This window comes from Solanum verrucosum, unplaced genomic scaffold, assembly GCF_900185275.1.
Source record: "Solanum verrucosum unplaced genomic scaffold, falcon-dt-bn FXZP01000133.1, whole genome shotgun sequence".
Classification (NCBI taxonomy): domain Eukaryota; kingdom Viridiplantae; phylum Streptophyta; class Magnoliopsida; order Solanales; family Solanaceae; genus Solanum; species Solanum verrucosum.
The window spans coordinates 481,720-501,522 of record NW_026020355.1 but is presented as its reverse complement, the minus strand read 5'-3'; the positions used below and the strand labels follow the sequence as shown (position 1 = coordinate 501,522).

General features: G+C 35.3%; 1 pseudogene; it reads right to left on the bottom strand.

Annotated features, from left to right (window-relative positions):
• Positions 1–866: 866 nt before the first annotated feature.
• LOC125837683 (uncharacterized) lies at positions 867–5,332 on the bottom strand (annotated as a pseudogene).
• Between the last annotated feature and the right edge of the window lie 14,471 nt (positions 5,333–19,803).

Here is a 19,803-nt window from a genome sequence, read left to right as displayed (position 1 = left end):
AAAATATAAAAATAGCCAGCAAGACATGGCTTGGACTTCTTGCCAATACATATTAGTGAAGTGCATTAAAGTGCAACAAGTATCATTCTACCAGCTACTTGTGATGATATATTGTTCTTGAAAAGCTTCTATCTGACAAGAGGAAATACTCAACTAGTGAATGAAATTCTTGGATCATCTCAATGGGTTTAGAAACCACACGTTTCCCGGCAACCCCATGCCGAAGAAAGTAGCCCTTTCAAAAGCCTTTTCAAAAGGGACTACGAGTCACCTTCTTTGATCAATATTCTATTTTTCAGAGACCAAAGGACAAGTCTTTTCTTGCTTCGTTTTCGGTTCCCGATTACAGAAAAGACAGTTCTTTTCTATTATATTAGACTATTATATTAGATTTCGATCCAACACCCGGTCGAAGGGCGCGAGAAGTTTTGTTAAGGTAGAGAGATTTTCAAATCAGACTTCAAGTTGCACCCATGAAGTATGGAAAGTGCCAAACATTGGGAACTACCCGGGGAGGAGCAACGTGGTTGCGTGATTCTACTGTATTTTTTGCACTTGACTGGGTGGACAATTGTTGTTCTGAACTTAATTTTATAACAATAATCCGAATTTAAGGTTTTTTTTTTAGAAAGAAAACTTCACAAAGTAGATGGAAATAAAATTGTTTAAAATCACTAGGACTCGTTGCAACAGTCGAAACTATTGAATGGCATGCTCAAATCCTCACAAGAAACTTGAGCAGTACTAGTGTAAAGAAATCATCTATATCTGGAAACAAGGAGTTTATTTGGATGGTTGAATATCACTTTTTTTTTATGACAAGGGAAACCCGCAACCACTATCCTTTGGGTGCGCACATGTGGTTGAATATCACTTTTCTTGAAAATAAATTCGTTTATTAGCAAAATAAACAAGGGTCCTCTCTCCTTCATTTGAAAAAACATTCCAATTTTCCTCTTGTCAACATACAAATCCTGAGATCCAACATAATTGTTTTCATCCATCTGGTTTCTGTAGACTTTACAAACAGAAAATGCTATGGTTGGGTAAGATCAGTAAAGTCCCACAGCTCAATCATACAGTCCTTCCTGTTCCCAAACATCAACAAGAAAGTCTACCATTTCCTGAAAATTTTAAATGTATAGAATCAACAAAGTAGCCATGAAACATCTACATGCCAAAATCATGCTAGTAGTTCAGCAAGACTCACCGATAGAGGGATTGACTGAGGAAAAGGCTTGTTGGTCCCCAGCAAAGTTTCATAACTAGCATCAAAGCTGCAATTTATGATGGTAGAAGAATACACTCATCAAGTATATATTCACACTTGTATGGGAAGTAAATACTCTGAAACCAGCAGCTGTCAAACCTACTCATTAACTCAATTGTTTTGAGGATTGTGAAACGGGAAGATGCTCACCTTAATTTAGATTCCCGAGCAGCAGTATGCTTCTGAGGTGTTCTATTTCCAATCCATTCTTCCCTAGTTTTACTCCAAAGAATTAAACCTGATCCAGACAATGTTCGATTAAGCACATTAAAACACGTGGAGAGCAGTACAATACTGATAAGCTGAGATGAAAGAGTATAGCATCCTGCTTCCAAAGCTTTCTCCAATGGATATCTACATGGACAATAAGAGAAATCTAAAAGAATGAACAGTACATAGATCTGGTTTTGTCCTGCATCAAGTGTTAATGAAATTTTCAAAGTAGACGATCTTGAATATATCGATGTCTGAAAATTGCAATTGCAGGGACTACTTTAAGCCAACCAACTGAGACTATGAAATTTACCCAATAATTCTTCTTTTCTTTTGTCCCTTTGGGGACATCCGATAAAAAAGATAATTCTTCTTTTCTTTCATTATTTTTTGATGGAACTTCAAGGAAACTACAGCTACAGATCATTTCTAGGTTTTATATCCTCTATCACATGTTAATTTCTTGCATTTGGCGGAATACTAACATAGTGAGACTTGGATATCCCCAAGAAAGGTTACTATTGGTAAAGTATTCCCATGATAGCCAATGAAAGTAAAGAGAGTGAAATATGCACTTGCCATGATTTACAAATTCAGTGTTGTTTGTGGTGCTAGAACTACTGTGAGCATCAAGGCCCTGATTTAAAGTACTAATTGATGAGACACTTCGTTGTGAAGGAAATGCACTATTCTCCATCTCACAAGCACTACTGCTCCAAAAGTCGTCCCTTGAACCGCGTTTCCTCAAGCGTTGACCCTGAACTTTCTGACCTTTGGATGGCCTATCCACTAAAATAACATGTGGTGGCTTTACACAGCACCCAAGACAACTTCTGCTCTGTTACAATCAGGTTTACAACCATAAAAGATGATTAGCATAATCAGTAAAAGAAAATCTGTACGCTGTCAACAAGATACTTGGAAAACAAAAACCACCAGAACAATGTATATTCCAAATTTGAGATCAACTTCATAACTACCAGTGCTCACCCCACCCCCCACGTCCCCTCTTTTCATTGAGGGAAAGGTAAGATCTAGTGCATAATAGTCCCTATACCACTGTACAATATTAAGTGCTAAGTCCAGGTAATAACTGGTAATACCAAACAACCATCAACTAGTTCTATATAGCAAGCCTACTCTTATTTGGCTTAAGCAACTTCGAGAGAGTTGAATTGCAGTTCACAGTGTACAGATCATTGGTTGACATAATGTAGTCACTCATAAATGTATCAAAAATCAAGTAAGTCATACTCCACTTAGAATAGTCAAAAATTTCAAATTCAGGTACCGAAAAGGGACAAGGGAGTCAATCTACAACCCAAAGTGTATAGCTATCAAAATTTTACCTTTTTTAATCTCAAGGTGAAATAATTATCAAGTCTCACATAAACTATCATTCGGCCTAAGACGGTCCAAATCCATAATCAGATCCATTGCTTTAAAAACACGATCAAACCATGGAGTATAACATGGATTTCCTTCGTACCTAAAGAAATTTGATTTCCTTCTGACATTAGACAGTTCAAATCCATAATCACATTTAATAACAGGAAGTGAATAAGTTGTGACATTGCAATTCACATTTGATCAGATCCATTACTTTAAATACACGAATGACACATGTTATTTGGTCTAACAGCACATTTGATGCGATGACAAAGTATTGGAAGTGAATAAGTTGTGCCATAAGGGAGTGCTACATAGATGATACAGTTTAGCTACCTCAAGCGTTTGGTTGCGGTAAGAAGTGAAGGGTGAGACAATAAGTAGACCAGATACATTATAAGTTATTGCCCTTCTTTAATAAGGGAAAAATGTTCCAGATTCTTCAACCCCTTTGAAATTAGACAGGAAGGATTGGACATCTTTTACTACTTTTATAGACATACAAGATAACAGGAAGCAAATCATCAGAACTCCACCCAAGAGTAGTAAAACTATTTGAATTTCTTCATCCTTTACCCTTAGTCTCCCATTCTTGGAATTAAACAAAGTCAATGATAGCATTATTCCCCTTAGCATCATTGAATGGGAGACCGGAGACCCCAATAAAGTTAACTTTGATAAATAAGAGATAAAAATGGATTTCAAGAGGAAGTTGGGTATCTTATGGGCCATATATCTAGGATAACCCCGCATACTAATCAACTTTCAGCTAGCTTCTCAATGTCTAGGGTGTTCCCCATCATGTCGTTTAGACATACACAAAACATGACTTCATTTACAAGTTTAGAAATATACTAAAGAGAAAAAAAGGTCATAATAAAGAACATTAAATTTTCACTCAGCTTGAAACTAGAGTGAAGGTGTTAACAGAGAATGAGGTAGACCTAAATCACATGGAAAGAATTCGGAAGGGCATACAATCTCTTGGAATGAAGTAGACTAAGCCAGAAATTATGGCACAATGGAAGAAAAAGATCTATATAAGTTGAGCTGAGAACAATTACACTTCAATCTCAAACTAGTACATAGATCTACATATGAATCATCAATATCCATTTTTCTCCATCTGAGCCCTTTCATTCCAATACCAGATAATTAGTCTATCGAAACAAATTCAGGGTTCCTAAAAGATAGATTATTGAATCCTTGAAAAGAACAGGCCAGACTGAAGGAGCGTGGGATAGAAGATTCCTATAGCCAAGTGCCAACCCCAACTAGTTTGTTATTGACACATAGTTGTACTTGTTCAACAGTCACCAACCTTCCAAATTTCACTTGGCAATACAGTACAAAAACATCAAATCGACACAAGTTTATATTTTATTCAAATCTTGCATCTTCTTCACAGAATTCATTACATCAGTTTTATTTCTTGTTCACCGATGCTTTGATAATAAGTTATTGAGTATTTCTAATTGCATTGTGCAGGAATGGATCAGCTCATCTGCTATGGTCTTGAATACAAGCAAGATGGACCTAAAACTAGTCCTACTATCAGGGCTTTCTTCATTACAAGATTGATATCCAAGGACTCTGCTAGAAGCACCAACTCCTCCAATACCCAATGTAGAAAACAAAGCAGTAAAATAACTGCCTGAAGTGCTCATATCGTTCTCATTCCAATCAAAACAGAAACACCAGGAGATAACCAACGCGACATTATCGTAAAATTGCAACAGGCTATTAAAATCTATTTCAGTGAATCATTGCAAAAGATAAGCTTTCGTCATGAAATAGTGTAGCTTGGATTGCAACTTAGACTCACATGCTGTATAGCAGTATAGTCCACAAAAGGCACATTTCTTTGATAACAACCTATCCAAGGTGATCAGTGACTTATGCAATTCATTTTCAGCCTTTGGATGCCTATAGTAATCTTAGTATCACCACATAGAAGAAGATAAATAGCATCTTATAGCAAAAAGATAAAAGGTATCAAAACTTTCTAGAAATAGAAAGGGAATCCTCAATCTACTGTACAACAAATTTGGGACATAGCACAGAAACAAACTCTTACATTAAGAAGTGCCCTCCATGTCTCCTTCAACTTTTCCATCACCATACCAACAACAGCTCGTAAAATATTCTCCAAAAAACCCAAAACAGAACACAAAGGAATACTCCGAAAACATGCCTTAATTTCAATCTTTAAACAACATATATTATACATGGCTAGAAGCAAAGCATTAGATACTGTAGCTAACAAGACAATTACGTATAGAATAGAACATTCTAGGAACAAACTTCCTCAACATAAAAAGCAAAGCATGGGGAAATAAAAAACAGAAACAGAAAAAGGAGCACCAGCTCATCTTCCGTTGCATTCCCCATTATTGCTTGCTTAGCCTTTAAGCAAGCACCTCAGATTCCAAAACACCAAATAAAAGCCAATTGTTGCCCAATAAACCAAGAAAAGCATTCAAAAACGCAGTATTAACAAACTTTGCAACTTTTTCATTTATAGTGTCACTTATTTACCTCAACTAATCTACCAGGCAACCTGCTACAGCCTACAACCACAAGCACAGATACTAGGTAAACCTCCCTAACAAGATTGGGACTGAGAGCTCCAGTTTTTTATACCATTCATTGTCTAAAAAATACAGAACCACCAACCTTAAAAGGGGGAAACCAGAATGCTTTAATTTATACTAAAAAGAAAACAGAAAAAAGATATATAGAGAAAATCAAATTACTGACCCCATGCAAGCGAAGATACGTGAAATCGACGAGGCTACTGATCTACAAAGTAGCATTTAACAAGTATTACACTGTGAAATAAGCAAATGGGTATTCGTCAAAGCATCGATTTCAACCTCTGGACCTCCAATACTGAAAGGAAATTCATCTCTTACCTGCAGTTTCAGATAAAATGTTTGAAATTTTCTACCAATTTACAGAGAGAAGAAAAGAGGGATTTCGATCTCAGACCTATAAACATGAAAAAAAAGGTAAAAAAAATCTGGGGTTGCGTTACTTACACTTCTCTTTCGCCTTTCTCTGCAATTCTTTGCGCTTAAGCAGTAAACAAGAAAGAAGAAAAAAATCGAAACTTTTTAGTCTTTTTGTTCTTTTCTTTTTTCTTGGTGTTATCAAAAGTTTAGTAGAACAAAGTCAAGAATGGAGATGGTGAAGACAAAGAAGGGGCAGTCTTGCTGGACTGGTGCTAATGGAGGTGGGTAAAATGTATGGGTTGTGGGGGCCTCTCACAATTCTTATTTCACTACTAAAAAAGATAAATTTGCCCTTTCAACTCTCCATTTTAGAATGTAGGACCCCTTATCCCCAATTTTTATTTTGTTATAAATGCATTAATATGAATGTCTCTTATGTAACTCTTTTTCAAATTCATGTACTAAGGGATCGTTTGATAGAGTGTATAAGAACAATGCAAAATATAGTGCATTAGTAATATTTGTATTAATAGTGTTTGCATTAGTAATGCGTGCATTAGTTATGCAAGTATTATTTCTTATACATTGTTTGGTTTGATGTATTAGAAATAACAAATCTTGCATAATTACTATTAAAGAATATATGTTTACAAAAATACCATTCACACTTTATTTATTGGCAAAAGTATTCATTATCCCCCTGAACTTGAAGTTTTTTATACGGTGTACACCTAAACTAAATTCCGTTTAATTACCCCCCTCGAACTTGTTTATTCCTCCGTCGCGTACACCTTTTTTGTCCACCTACTCCTATTGTGACTACACGTTTGCGACAGCTGGCAAAAGTGGTGATGTGGATTTCCACCTGGATAAATAATAGCCACCTAGATATTGCAAAAAATAAATTTCTTAAATTTAAAATTCATTGTTTAAAAGTTATTTTTGAATAAGGGCTGATTTCGCGGAACTCCTTCTGGATTTGGGTTTTTCTAGACGTGAAGTTGGTCGATTAAATTTCAAATTTGTCTGAAATTCTTACCAAGTGTTAATCTTTGTTTCCTTTACTTTTCATTTACATTTTGCCCTATTTTTCGTTTAAAATATGCCAAATATTAAAATTCATCGTTTAAAAGTTATTTTTGAATAAGGGCTAATTTCGCGGAACTCCTTCAATTTCAAATTTGTCGGAAATTCTTACCAAATAAGTGTTAATCTTTGTTTCCTTTACTTTTCATTTACATTTGCCCTATTTTTCGTTTAAAATATGCTAATATTAAAGAAAAATAGAGATTTTACGTTTTTTTTACCGTTGTAGCTTTGTGATGTGGCAAAAAATCACTTCCTCACGCGCTTAGTAAAGTGTGTTGTCAATTTCTACGCCAGGTGGACAAAAAAGGTGTACGCGACGGAGGAATAAACAAGTTTGGGAGGTAATTAAAACGGAATTTAGTTTAGGTGTACACCGTATAAAAAGCTTCAAGTTCAGGGCGGTAATGAGTAATTTTGCCTTATTTATTTGTACACTTCCTTTGCAAGAAAGTTCTTTGCTAAAACATCAAAAAAGATTTCTTTGCTAAAACATCATTAACTCTTCATCTTTTTTAAAAAAAAAAAAAAAATAGTATTAAGTAGTTGTACTATTGCGTCAAAATATTTTTGTGAATGTTGGCAAATAATTTTTTTTATCAAATTTATTGTCACAATAGTAAAATTTTTTATTAAATTATATTGAAATTAGATTTAACAAAAAAAGATACTTAAAAGGCCATGAAGTCTATTAAGACACCAACAAATTAAAAGACACCAAAAGGCAAATAAAAATAAAAATAAAAATAAAAACTTATGACAACAAAGAAAATGAAAAGGCTTTAAGGGTAGTTTTGTAATTATTTGATCTAATGCAAGTGTTAAAATGCTTTGTATTTCTAATACCTAGAATTTCTTGGTATTAGTAATACACAACTTAATACACAATAGAGTGCATGAAAAAGTGTACCAAATAAGGTACTACTAATACACACACCTAATGCATGCATTATATTTTCTAATACACTCTACCAAATGACCCCTAAATGAATTGTCGCGATTCGAAATCTGGACATGATGATACTTATCATATATATCTTGTAGGTAAGTCTAGAATCCAAAGCGGAAAGTAATAAATACACTAAACAAAATTACGTAGAAGCAATAGAAATATAAAAGTGAGATCGTAGTATAGATATATACATAACGGTACAAAATAACAGAAACGACTCGAAAGTGATCAAGAAAGGAAAAACTATACATAAGAACCAATCCGGACATGGTGTCATAGGTACAAAAGCGTCTAGGTACATAAAGGACTATATACATCAGACATGTCTAATCAAAATACAAAATACATAGACAATACAAAAGAGGGGAAAATAAGTAAATCTCCGGACACCAAGAATTCACCACAATTCAAATCAGCGACAACTACAAGAGATCCAAACTCAACAAGGGTGGCTCGTACTAGGCATTGCATCAGAAAAAATGCAAAAATGTAATAGGAGTATCAAAACACAGAGTAATTAGTAAGCATCATAGGTCGGCCGAACTCAAATAAAAATTATATAAATAAAAGAGTTAGGAGAGTACTAACAGTATGATTCAACAACTAACTAGCAACATACATGTCACTACAAACAATGTAGATAATAAAAAGTAAAGAGCATTTGATATCCAACACAAGTAAATCACAATCATACACATAATGCAAGTTGATGCAATGCATGTGTGGTCGATGCATAAAAGTAGAAGCCCTGCAAAATCTCTCGAGCCAGCCAGAATGGTCCGTCACACTTGACAATTGATGAAATACAAGAAATATAACTCAAGATAGTTCCTTGAGCCGTCCCAAAGAGCCTCCTCGAGCTTATTAGTAAAAAGTAAACCTCATTTTGTTCGCAATTCTTATAAAATTAGTATTTTTCCTTAAAATATTCAGACTTTGAAAGTAAAACCGGTGAGTTTAAAGCAACTATTTCATTAGAACAAAAGCTCAGAAAATGATGTATTTCCTTTCGAAGTTTCATGTTTTCTCAAGTAAAATCAGTAACCCGCTCCTTTAGAGCCCCAAAACAAGTAAAAATTGTGACAAAATCATTTAAGTGTTTCTAATACATATTTTTCTCATTTCTAGCTCAACTTCACTAGATTATATATAAGGCAGTAACTAGAGAAGTTTCTGATAATAAGGGCATTATAGAAAATTAGAGTTATTTTAGTTAAGTACTTATTTTCTTTATATTTCATATGTGCACCAAAGCTCTTGGCATTATACAAAGATAATATTTTTGAATAAATAAATATAATTGAGCACCACACGAATATATACAATTTATTTTAGATAAAAATCTAAAATTAGCTTAAATTAACTTATACATATGACAGTAATTAGAACAGTTTCGACAATAGGAGCATTTTAGAAAATTAGAAGTTATTTTATTTAAGTAATTTTTCTTGAAATTTCATAGTTGTGTGAGAATTTTCGGTCCCACACCAATATCAAATTTTTTTTTTAAAAAATAGAGATGATTTAATACCATATATACATATATACTAGATGGGAAAAGTTCGTGCTTAGCACGAGCCCAATATGAATTTAAGGAGCAATGAAAAGAAATAATGAAAATATTAGTAAAAAGTGGTTACTATGTACATTATTAAACAATGACTCAGAATAACCTGGCCTTACAATACTAACATAACAAAATAGAGTATGTATGATTTCCCTCACGCCATATTCTCACTCCATATAATTTCCTAGTTATGCGATTCAAATACATAACAAAGACCCTCGTAAAAGAAAAATTGAACTTTCAATAGAGCTCTACAAAAGTCACGTTGGTGGCATTAGGTTAATAAAAGAGGAAATCTTTCTCAGAAAGCACTGGAAGTTCTCGGATGATAAATGGATGATGTTTCGGAAAACCCTCCCTTACGAAGATGATGTTGGCTGAAATGGGATGCCAATAGTGAGTTTTTCAAGAAAGTTATGTGTTGTAGTATCTATTTGAGCAGACACCTGACTATATGTGTTGCGTCGTTCGAGTTACATAACACCTTTCTTTTTTCTACATATGAACAATTAGTCGCTTTTTTGGAATCCATCAACTATAGAATGTAAGTTTTTTTTATACCCGCAGATGTTTACAAGGAAATTTGTTTGTGAAGCATTTAGAGAAGAGGCAAACAATAGTATATGTTTTAAAGAGTAGCAAATGCATGTGTAAGTGTAACCATCAAGATCCTTTCTTTATAATCTTATTAGAGAAAAGCATATATATTTTAGTACAAACACGATATGAGATATTTATGTTAGCTATTTGTTAAGTGTGTATTTAAAAATACATTGAAACTACTTCTGAAAAAATTATGCAATTAACTAAGATTTGGATCGAATGAGAATGTACGTATTGAGTAAGATTAGGAAGAATTCGAGTGTCTTGTACGTCTGCTTTGGGAAGAGAAGAGGTTTGTTACTTGTCTAGCCTTATTTTATAGAACCTATTGAGAAACAATTTCTCGACTCACTTCTCAATAAAAAGCTGATTGGAGACGATCTTTTTTCCTTCTTTGCACATACTCAACAAATATTATATTTTCATTTTTGTCTTCTATATTGTTCTCTCTCGTCTCTTAGTTAATTATCATAATGTGCAAAATCACTACTACTGCAAGTCATGGAAATATGACTGGTGAAGGAACAAAACAAAGTGACACAGAGAAGAAGAATTTAGCTAAGCTATAAAGGTTGCGACACTGTGAATGAGATTCGTTCGTTATTAATTAAGAGGTTACTTTATTACAAATCCTTGGCTGACTAATCATAGATGTAGTTTTGGCCAATGAGTAAAACAAAATTTCTAAGCCATACAAAACTGCATATAAAATTCAATGAGGAATTTTGGTAAGTTGAGGCTAAAGCTTATTTATAGGACAAGAACAAAAACAAAGCATATAAAAGAAAGACAACAAATAGAAAATCACGAAAATCTTTCTATAACATGGTGAAATCAAATGAAAATATGTATATCACACAGACTAATAAAAACCACATTCAATTGTGCCTCGAAGTTTAAGTTGACCCACCCTTGTGTAATCAATTGCTAAAGTTTGGAACATTAAACAAAGTGATACTTGGATCTAACTTCATAATTAAAATCAATTGGTTTGTTTCTTATAATAAAGCAGTTACACAGCAATACCAAAACAATCTGATTAACCAGAGGTAGATACAGAGCAACTCTAATAAAATGGAATGCGCATAAATGGGTTAAAAGATAAGCAAGGCGCTCACCCGGAAATTTGGCGCACAAATCAAATTATTGAAAAAGCTGAAAGAAGGTAAACAACACGAGAAAAAATAAAACACATACAAAAAAAGACAATAAACAATAAACCACGTAGAGGAAACAAAGAATTCATAGTTATATAGAAGTAGAGAGAAGCAAAGCGCTCACCCAAAAAAATTGTGCACAAGCCAAACTATCAAGAGGTGCGAAAAAGGTAAAGAATTACAACAAAGATGATGAATGTCGGAGTTGACATGTCACGACCCAGGGGCACCCCCTAGACGTAACATGGTGTACATGACCCCGAAGTGGTCGCACACAAGCCCTTAGCATATCATGAACATAAGATAATAGAAAATACGGGAGAATTTGAATCTTTTACAATCGAAGTCATTTTTATAAAAATCAAGTGGAAGTCTTTCTATACTTTGTCTCAAACCATCTAATACACTTTAGATTGAACTCTTGGGACACAACCCATACATTATTCCAAAAAACATGAAATAAAGACATAAAGGAAATGGTTGGTTTGTCCTCGAAGCTATGAGGACTCACTAAGATCTTCAACTCCTTAGCTCCTTAGAAACCTAGCTTCAAGATGACACTCAAGTCTCCAAACCCTACATTTGATTAGAATGTAGGCAATATGCGTTAGTACAAAATGTACCAAGTATGAAAGCTAGCACATCAAATGGTTAGTCAACATAAGACATAAGTATAAGAGATAATAACATAGTTATAATATAATCATAACATGATCATCATAGTCATAGCATGATCTCCGACATAAGCATCATATAAACATAAGTCAACATAAGACATAGGTAATAAGCATAGGAGACAAGTCATAATCATAATAAGCCAAGTCTTCAACATAAGCATCATATAAGCATAATTGACTCTTAGTCATTTCTACCCTAATAAAACTAATCTCAAGTAACCTCAAAAGCATACAAGTGCAAGGCATGAACAACATCCCATAATACCACCTAAGCCAAGCATCCTTTTTTGGTCATCTTAATCATAGCCTATATACATGGTCAACTCTTAAGCTCTTCTTACCATAAGGGAACCATACTCCTAAGTAACCTCAAAGCACACTTGTGCAATGTATGGAAGGCATCCCATACTACCCTTCACACTAAGCATAACCTTGAAGTCATCATAGTCATATTTACCCTACTTTGGTCTCATTACTAGCTTACTTCATATAGACAAGGGAACTATCACCTTAGTCAATCATATCATGTCAAGGAAGGCAACTATAGCACAATCATATTTAAGCATACATCATATAAGAGAAACACCTCATGAGTCACCTTAAGGCAAGCTTGTGTCGTGCATGAACAAGACCCTATAATCCTACCCATGCTAAGCTAGACACTTAGGTTCATCATTCATGTTCATCATCTCTTAACATCATAAAGACAAGGGTAATCACATGTTCGTGATGCATGAAGTGGAGAGGTATCTAGATCTACTATCCAAACTAGTCATGCTCATGTTCATAAATGCAAGGGGGAATCACCTCAAGGCATAAATTTTTAGTTCATCATGAAGGACAAAAGAAGTCACCTCAAGCCACACATATCATGGAATCATAAAGACAAGGGTATTAACCTCTAGTCATACATATCAATGAATCATAGGTATTCATCTCCATGTTTATTATTAGAGGAATATAGGTATTAGCCTACATATTCATTTTAAGGTGATATATGTATTCACCTTCATATCCATTTTAATGTGTAATGTAGGTATTCGCCTCAACATCATCACATAAGGATCATAGGTAATCGCCTCCATGACCAACATAAAGGCTAATGGGTAATCACCGCTTGCCTTGGGAGTCACACATACATAAAGGGTAATCACCTCACACTACCCATACTAAACTAATTAGGAGTAAGGGAATTCACCACACATTCCTATCATGTAAAGGTCATTTAGGGGAATCACCACAAGCCTCATCACATCTTAGAGTCCTAGGACTTAGATTCATTTTAGGTGAGAAAACCTTTCAACCTAGAATTATTCTAAGTGAGAGAACCTTTCATGTCATATCATGTTCATGCATAATGTCATGTCTAGAATTCTACACTAGACATGGATACTAGCATAACTCAAGTGATTATATCACTTTGTGCACTTAAGTACTCATAATGTAGATTAGGTTCCTATAGTCCTTTTACCATAATTCTTTACTTTAATCTTCTAATCTCACATATAGATTTCTCTCAAACCCTTAACATTCATAGTTCATCATATTGGATTTACATTCAAACCTTAATGATCAACATTCATTACTACAAGCCTTACATTCAAGCTTTACTTCTTGCAACCTTCATTCATACCTAGATTTCAAGGTATTCTAATCATATTCATCATTACTAGGTGATTCTAGTCATAATTGATCATAAAGGCTCAATTCTAACTATACATCAAGATTCATCATATACAATAGAGTCTAGTTCAATTCATTATTATATGATCCTAACTTTGATCAATTACTACACATGACATTGGTTTAGGAAAATCACCTATGAACCTTCAACTTCACCTCTAATGGCATAAACCCACACAATATGAAATTCATCAAATATACTAGGGTTTACCATAGAAATCACATGAATTCATTATAATATCACAATTTAATGTCAATACAATCATAATTAGGTATTATCCACTAGATTGGAATCATACCTAAGTCCTACCCACAATGTAAGAACAACCCTAGCTAGAATTGGGTTTTTGCCTTCACAATTAGGGGAAAACTAAGGGGGTTCTATGGGGGAAGAACCCATATATGAATAAGCTAAACATACATATTTTCAAAGCCTTAAACAAAGCTTGAATCAATGGTGAATTTCGACCCCAGTTGTTGCCCTCTTCCATTCTCTTCTCCTTCTTCTTCTTCACTTCTAGAGAAAGGATTTTTGGAGAATATTTTGGGGGTTCTTAGATGAATGAGTTAATGACTTAGTTTAGAGTCTTATTAGGTATTTATAGGTGGTTAATTAACTAATTAACCAATCTCCCTAAGCCCTAACTAATTACTAACTTAACCCCTAAACACTTGACTCAAAACTAAAAGACCAAAAACTGCTTGCACCTACGCCCACCCGTCCACAAACCGTGGATGGGTCTACTGCCCGTACTGGTACGTCATAGATAGGTACTGCAGGTTCAACTTTGCAGGCCAACCCAAGCCTTCACCCACGACCCCAACCTATAGGGCGTGGGTCCACCTACGGCCAGTAAGTGGCGAGGCATAGGGTCTGCCAAAAAAAAATAGCTTTTTGGGCTGTCTTCAGGTCCTCCTCAAGGACCCCTTGGGTGGTCCTTGGGGGGTCGTACCTTGACGCCCTAACCCCTAAACCTCCATTCTAAGTACGAGGAACCCTTTTTATGAGTTTTAACCCTCATACAACACTCCAAAATGCTTACGAAAAGCTCTAGAACTCACTAGTTTTCAGGGTGTTACAATATCTCTCCCTTGGGATCATTCGTCCTCGAATGACAATTCTAAACACTTCTTAAAGACACAACTCTAAACTAGCATCCCACCATGCATGCACTACATCTAAATGCACACAACCAAGCAAGAAGACTTCAATTCAAAACTAAACTCATTCAATGCAACACAAGAGAGTAGGAACTACATCTACCAACCCAACAAGCATGAAATGTTCATATCTACTCATTTTCAAGGAGGAACTAACATCTCCTAACTAAAATATGCTCAACACACATTCTTGGAGCCTAAATGCAATTTACTTCTCAAAAAGCATTTATTCAAGGAGGAAATCTTTCAACTCCAAACTAAGGCATGCTCATCTATTCATCTCATGAAGTCTATATCCAATTCTACTCAAATGCACTACAACTTGAGGAAAACTATGCATGTAAGTCCTTTCTAGCAAGACCTAAGCATTTTCATAAACATGCACACAAGGAAATGATGGAAACATACTATTCACACATAATTTCATATAAAAGCAAACCAAGAGAAACTTAATATCTCAAGATCTTGAATGCTAAAGGAGGAACACAAGGAAGAATGATGAGGATATTGGGACTTCTCATTGGACCTTGGCCTCCCAAGTAGTACCATCACCTAAAACCTTCACCAAAGGACTTCATGAAACAACTTCTATGCTCTTCTATTTCTTAACTTGTCGATCTAAGATTCTACCGGTACTTCTAATTTAGAGAGGTTTTCTTTAAGGAACTAACTCACAAGCAACCTCACTAACACCACTCAAGGTGAAGATTTCAAATAAATCTAACTCATAAATATCAAGTACACTCAATGACCTTGCTATCTAAGCACATTATCTCCCCCTTGGGAGCAAGCCTATACAAACCTTATTTAAGCATCATGCCTTTCTAATTCTAAGGTCGGAGTAAGTCATCACTAAGCTTTCACATCCATCACACAAGGTGATTCTAAACCATGGTAAACTACACTTCTACCTTCTTAGAGGAGTTACTCACTCAACCCATCTAGGAATTACTTAAACACCATATTCAACAAATCTATCAACATACTACAAAATTGATCATGACTAAGTCGGGTTCTACTAACAACTAAACATAACTTCACAATCACCTTGCTAGGTAGGCACATTATCTCCCTCTTGGGAGTAAGCCTACACAAATTCTTCTAAACATCTTTCATAACATAAAGGCAACAATGAAGCATCATTCATACTAAAGACAACATCATAGTACAACATAACAAGTCACCAAAGACAAGAAATCCAGAAATTTACTAAAGCATAAAACACATATCGGAAGGGACAGGAGGAGATCACTCTTGATCATCCTTAGATTGGAGAGCTTAAGATCTATTCTTCCTTGGAGCCTTGCCACCCAAACCAAGTGGACCGGAGGAAGGGTAGGGTTGGGACCTACGACGACTATCTTTTTCATTTCTAGCAATCTTAGGACAATGCCTTATCTTGTGGCCCAAATCACCACAACCAAAACAAATATTAGAGCACGCTAAGCATTCACCCTCATGGCTCTTATCACACTTAAGACATCCCGGTAATAGAATCTCACTACCTTCTTCTTGAGACTTGGGGTTAGACACCCTCATTTGGTTGAACTTAGGAGTACTTGAGGGACCTTGCTTAGGGAACTTTTGTCTAAACTTAGGGCGACCATGTCCATCAGACTCATCATCTAAGGGCTCATCATCATCCAATGTAGACCTATTTTTCTCCTTAGATTCTTTCTTATGTTTTGACTCTTCCATTCGTTGGGAAAAATTCATAAGACGTGAGATATCCATATCATCTATAAGCATTGCCACACGACATTCATTTTCTACTAATTTAGATACTCCCATCATGAATTGGTTCATCTCAGCCCTTGAATTCTCCTCAAAAGTTAGAGCATACTTAGAGAATTGAGTAAATTTTAGGGAATACTCCTGAACACTCATGTTACTTTGCCTAAGGTTGATAAACTCTTGCATCGTAGCCTGCCTCAACTCTAGGGGAAATAACTTACCAAGGAATGCTTTTTTGAACACTTCTCAATCTATGTGACCCGCTTCTACAGGCCTATTCATCTTCCATTGAGTATACCACACTTGGGCCACATCCTTTAATTGGTAAGCGGCTAGCTCCGCTTTCTCTATAAAAGTCACTCTCATAGCATCAAATACCTTATACACATCATCTACAAACTCTTTGGATCCTCTCCCACCTTGGAACCAAGATACACCGGAGGACTCGTCCTCACAAAATCCCTCAACCTAGAAGCCATAGTGCTCACATTAGGGTTCACATGGGCCCCAACTTCCTTACTGACTTGAGCCGTCATGGCTTGAGTCAATGTTTGGAGAGCCGATCTTATTTCCACATTTGTCGTAGCCCCCTCATAATTAGGAGCTTGAGGAACTTAAGGCTCATGGGAACCTTGGGGAGGAACCTCTTGCTCCTCATTTCCTTCCTTATTTCTCCTAGCATTAACCCTTGTATTAGCCATACCCTGAAAAAACATAGGGCACAGATTAGAAGAAGGGCCTACTAAAGCCAAACTCTATGGCATGACTTAGAGAATGAAGTAGTGAAGTTTCCTAAGCATCCAATAGCCTCTTATTTATAAATGTGGCGCGCTTCACATTTATGAATAATACTCTACTAGACGTGGTTTAAGACAATCCTAGAACCTTTCTAAAACCTTGTTCTCTGATTACAAAGTTTGTCAAGACCCAGGGATACCCTCTAGACGTAACATGGCGTACTTGACCCCGAAGTGGTCGCATACAATCCCTTAGCATATCATGAACATAAGATAATGGAAAATATGGGTAAATATGAATCTTTTACAATCGAAGTCATTTTCATAAAATCAAGCGGAAGTCTTTCTATACTTTGTCTCAAACCATCTAATACACTTTAGATTGAACTCTTGGGACACAACCCATACATTATTCCAAAAAACATGAAATAAAGACATAAAGGAAATGGTTGGTTTGTCCTCGAAGCTGTGAGGACTCACTAAGATCTTCAACTCCTTAGCTCCTTAGAACCATATCTTCACGATGGCACTCAAGTCTCCAAACCCTACATTAGATTAGAATGTAGGCAATATATGTTGGTACAAAATGTACCAAGTATGAAAGCTAGCACAACATCATAAGAACATCTCAAATGGTTAGTCAACATAAGACCTAAGAATAAGAGATAATAACATAGTCATAATATAATCATAACATAATCATCATAGTCATAGCATGATCTCCAACATAAGCATCATATAAACATAAGTCAGCATAAGACATAGTTAATGAGCATAGGAGACAAGTCATAATCATAATAAGCCAAGTCTTCAACATAAGCATCATATAAGCATAATTGACTCTTAGTCATCTCTACCCTAATAGAACCATTCTCAAGTAACCTCAAAAACATACAAGTGCAAAGCATGAATAGCATCCCATAACACCACCCAAGCCAAGTATCCCTTTTTGGTCATATTAATCATAGCATATATACATGGTCAACTCTTAAGCTTTTCTTACCATATGGGAACCATACTCCAAAGTAACCTCAAAGCACACTTGTGCAATGTATGAAAGGCATCTCATACTACCCTTCCCACTAAGCATAACCTTGAAGTCATCATAGTCATATTTACCCTACTTTGGTCTCATTACTAGCTTACTTCATATAGACAAGAGAACTATCACCTTAGTCAATCATATCATGTCAAGGAAGGCAACTATAACACAATCATATCTAAGCATACATCATATAAGAGAAACACCTCATGAGTCACCTTAAGGCAAGTCTGTGCCATACATGAACAAGACTTCATAATCTTACCCATGCTAAGCTAGATATTTAGGTTCATCATTCACGTTCATCGTCTCTTAACATCATAAAGACAAGGGTAATCACCTCTTAGTCATACATGAAGTGGAGAGGTATCTAGACCTACTATCCAAACTAGTCATGCTCATGTTCATAAATGCATGAGGGAGTCACCTCAAGGCATAAATGTTTAGTTTATCATGAAGAACAAGGGAAGTTACCTCAAAACACACATATCATGGAATCATAAAGATAATGGTATTCACCTCTAGGCATACATATCAATGAATCATAGGTATTCGCCTCCATGTTCATTATTAGAGGAATATATGTATTCGCCTCCATATTCATTTTAAGGTGATATAGGTATTCACCTCCATATCCATTTTAATGTGTAATGTAGGTATTCACCTCAACATCATCACATAAGGATCATAGGTAAAAGCCTTCATGACCAACATAAAGGCTAATGGGTAATCACCGCTTGCTTTGGGAGTCACACATACATAAAGGGTAATAACCTCAAACTCCCCATACTTAACTAATTAGGAGTAAGGGAATTCATCACACATTCCTATCATGTAAAGGTCATTTAGGGGAATCACCACAAGCCTCATCACATCTTAGAGTCCTAGGACTTAGATTCATTTTAGGTGAGAAAACCCTTTAACCAAGAATCATTATATGTGAGAGAACCTTTCATGTCATATCATGTTCATGCATAATGTCATGTCTAGAATTCTACATTAGACATGGATACTAGCATAACTCAAGTGATTCTATCACTTTGTGCACTAAGCACTCATAATGTAGATTAGGTTGCTATAGTCCTTCTACCATAATTCTTTACTTTAATCTTCTAATCTAACATATAGACTTCTCTCAAACCCTTAACATTCATAGTTCATCATATTGGATTTACATTCAAACCTTAATGATCAACATTCATTACTACAAGCCTTACATTCATGCTTTACTTCTTGCAACCTTCATTCATACCTAGATTTCAAGGTATTCTAATCATATTCATCATTACTAGGTGATTCTAGTCATAATTGATCATAAAGGTTTAATTCTAACTTTACATGTCAAGATTCATCATATACAATAGAGTCTAGTTCAATTCATGATTATATGATCCTAACTTTGATCAATTACTACACATGAAATTGGTTTAGGAAGATCACCTATGAACCTTCAACTTCACCTCTAATGGCATAAACCCACACAATATGAAATTCATCAAATAGACTAGGGTTTACCATAGAAATCACATGAATTCATCATAATATCACAATTCAATGTCAATACAATCATAATTAGGT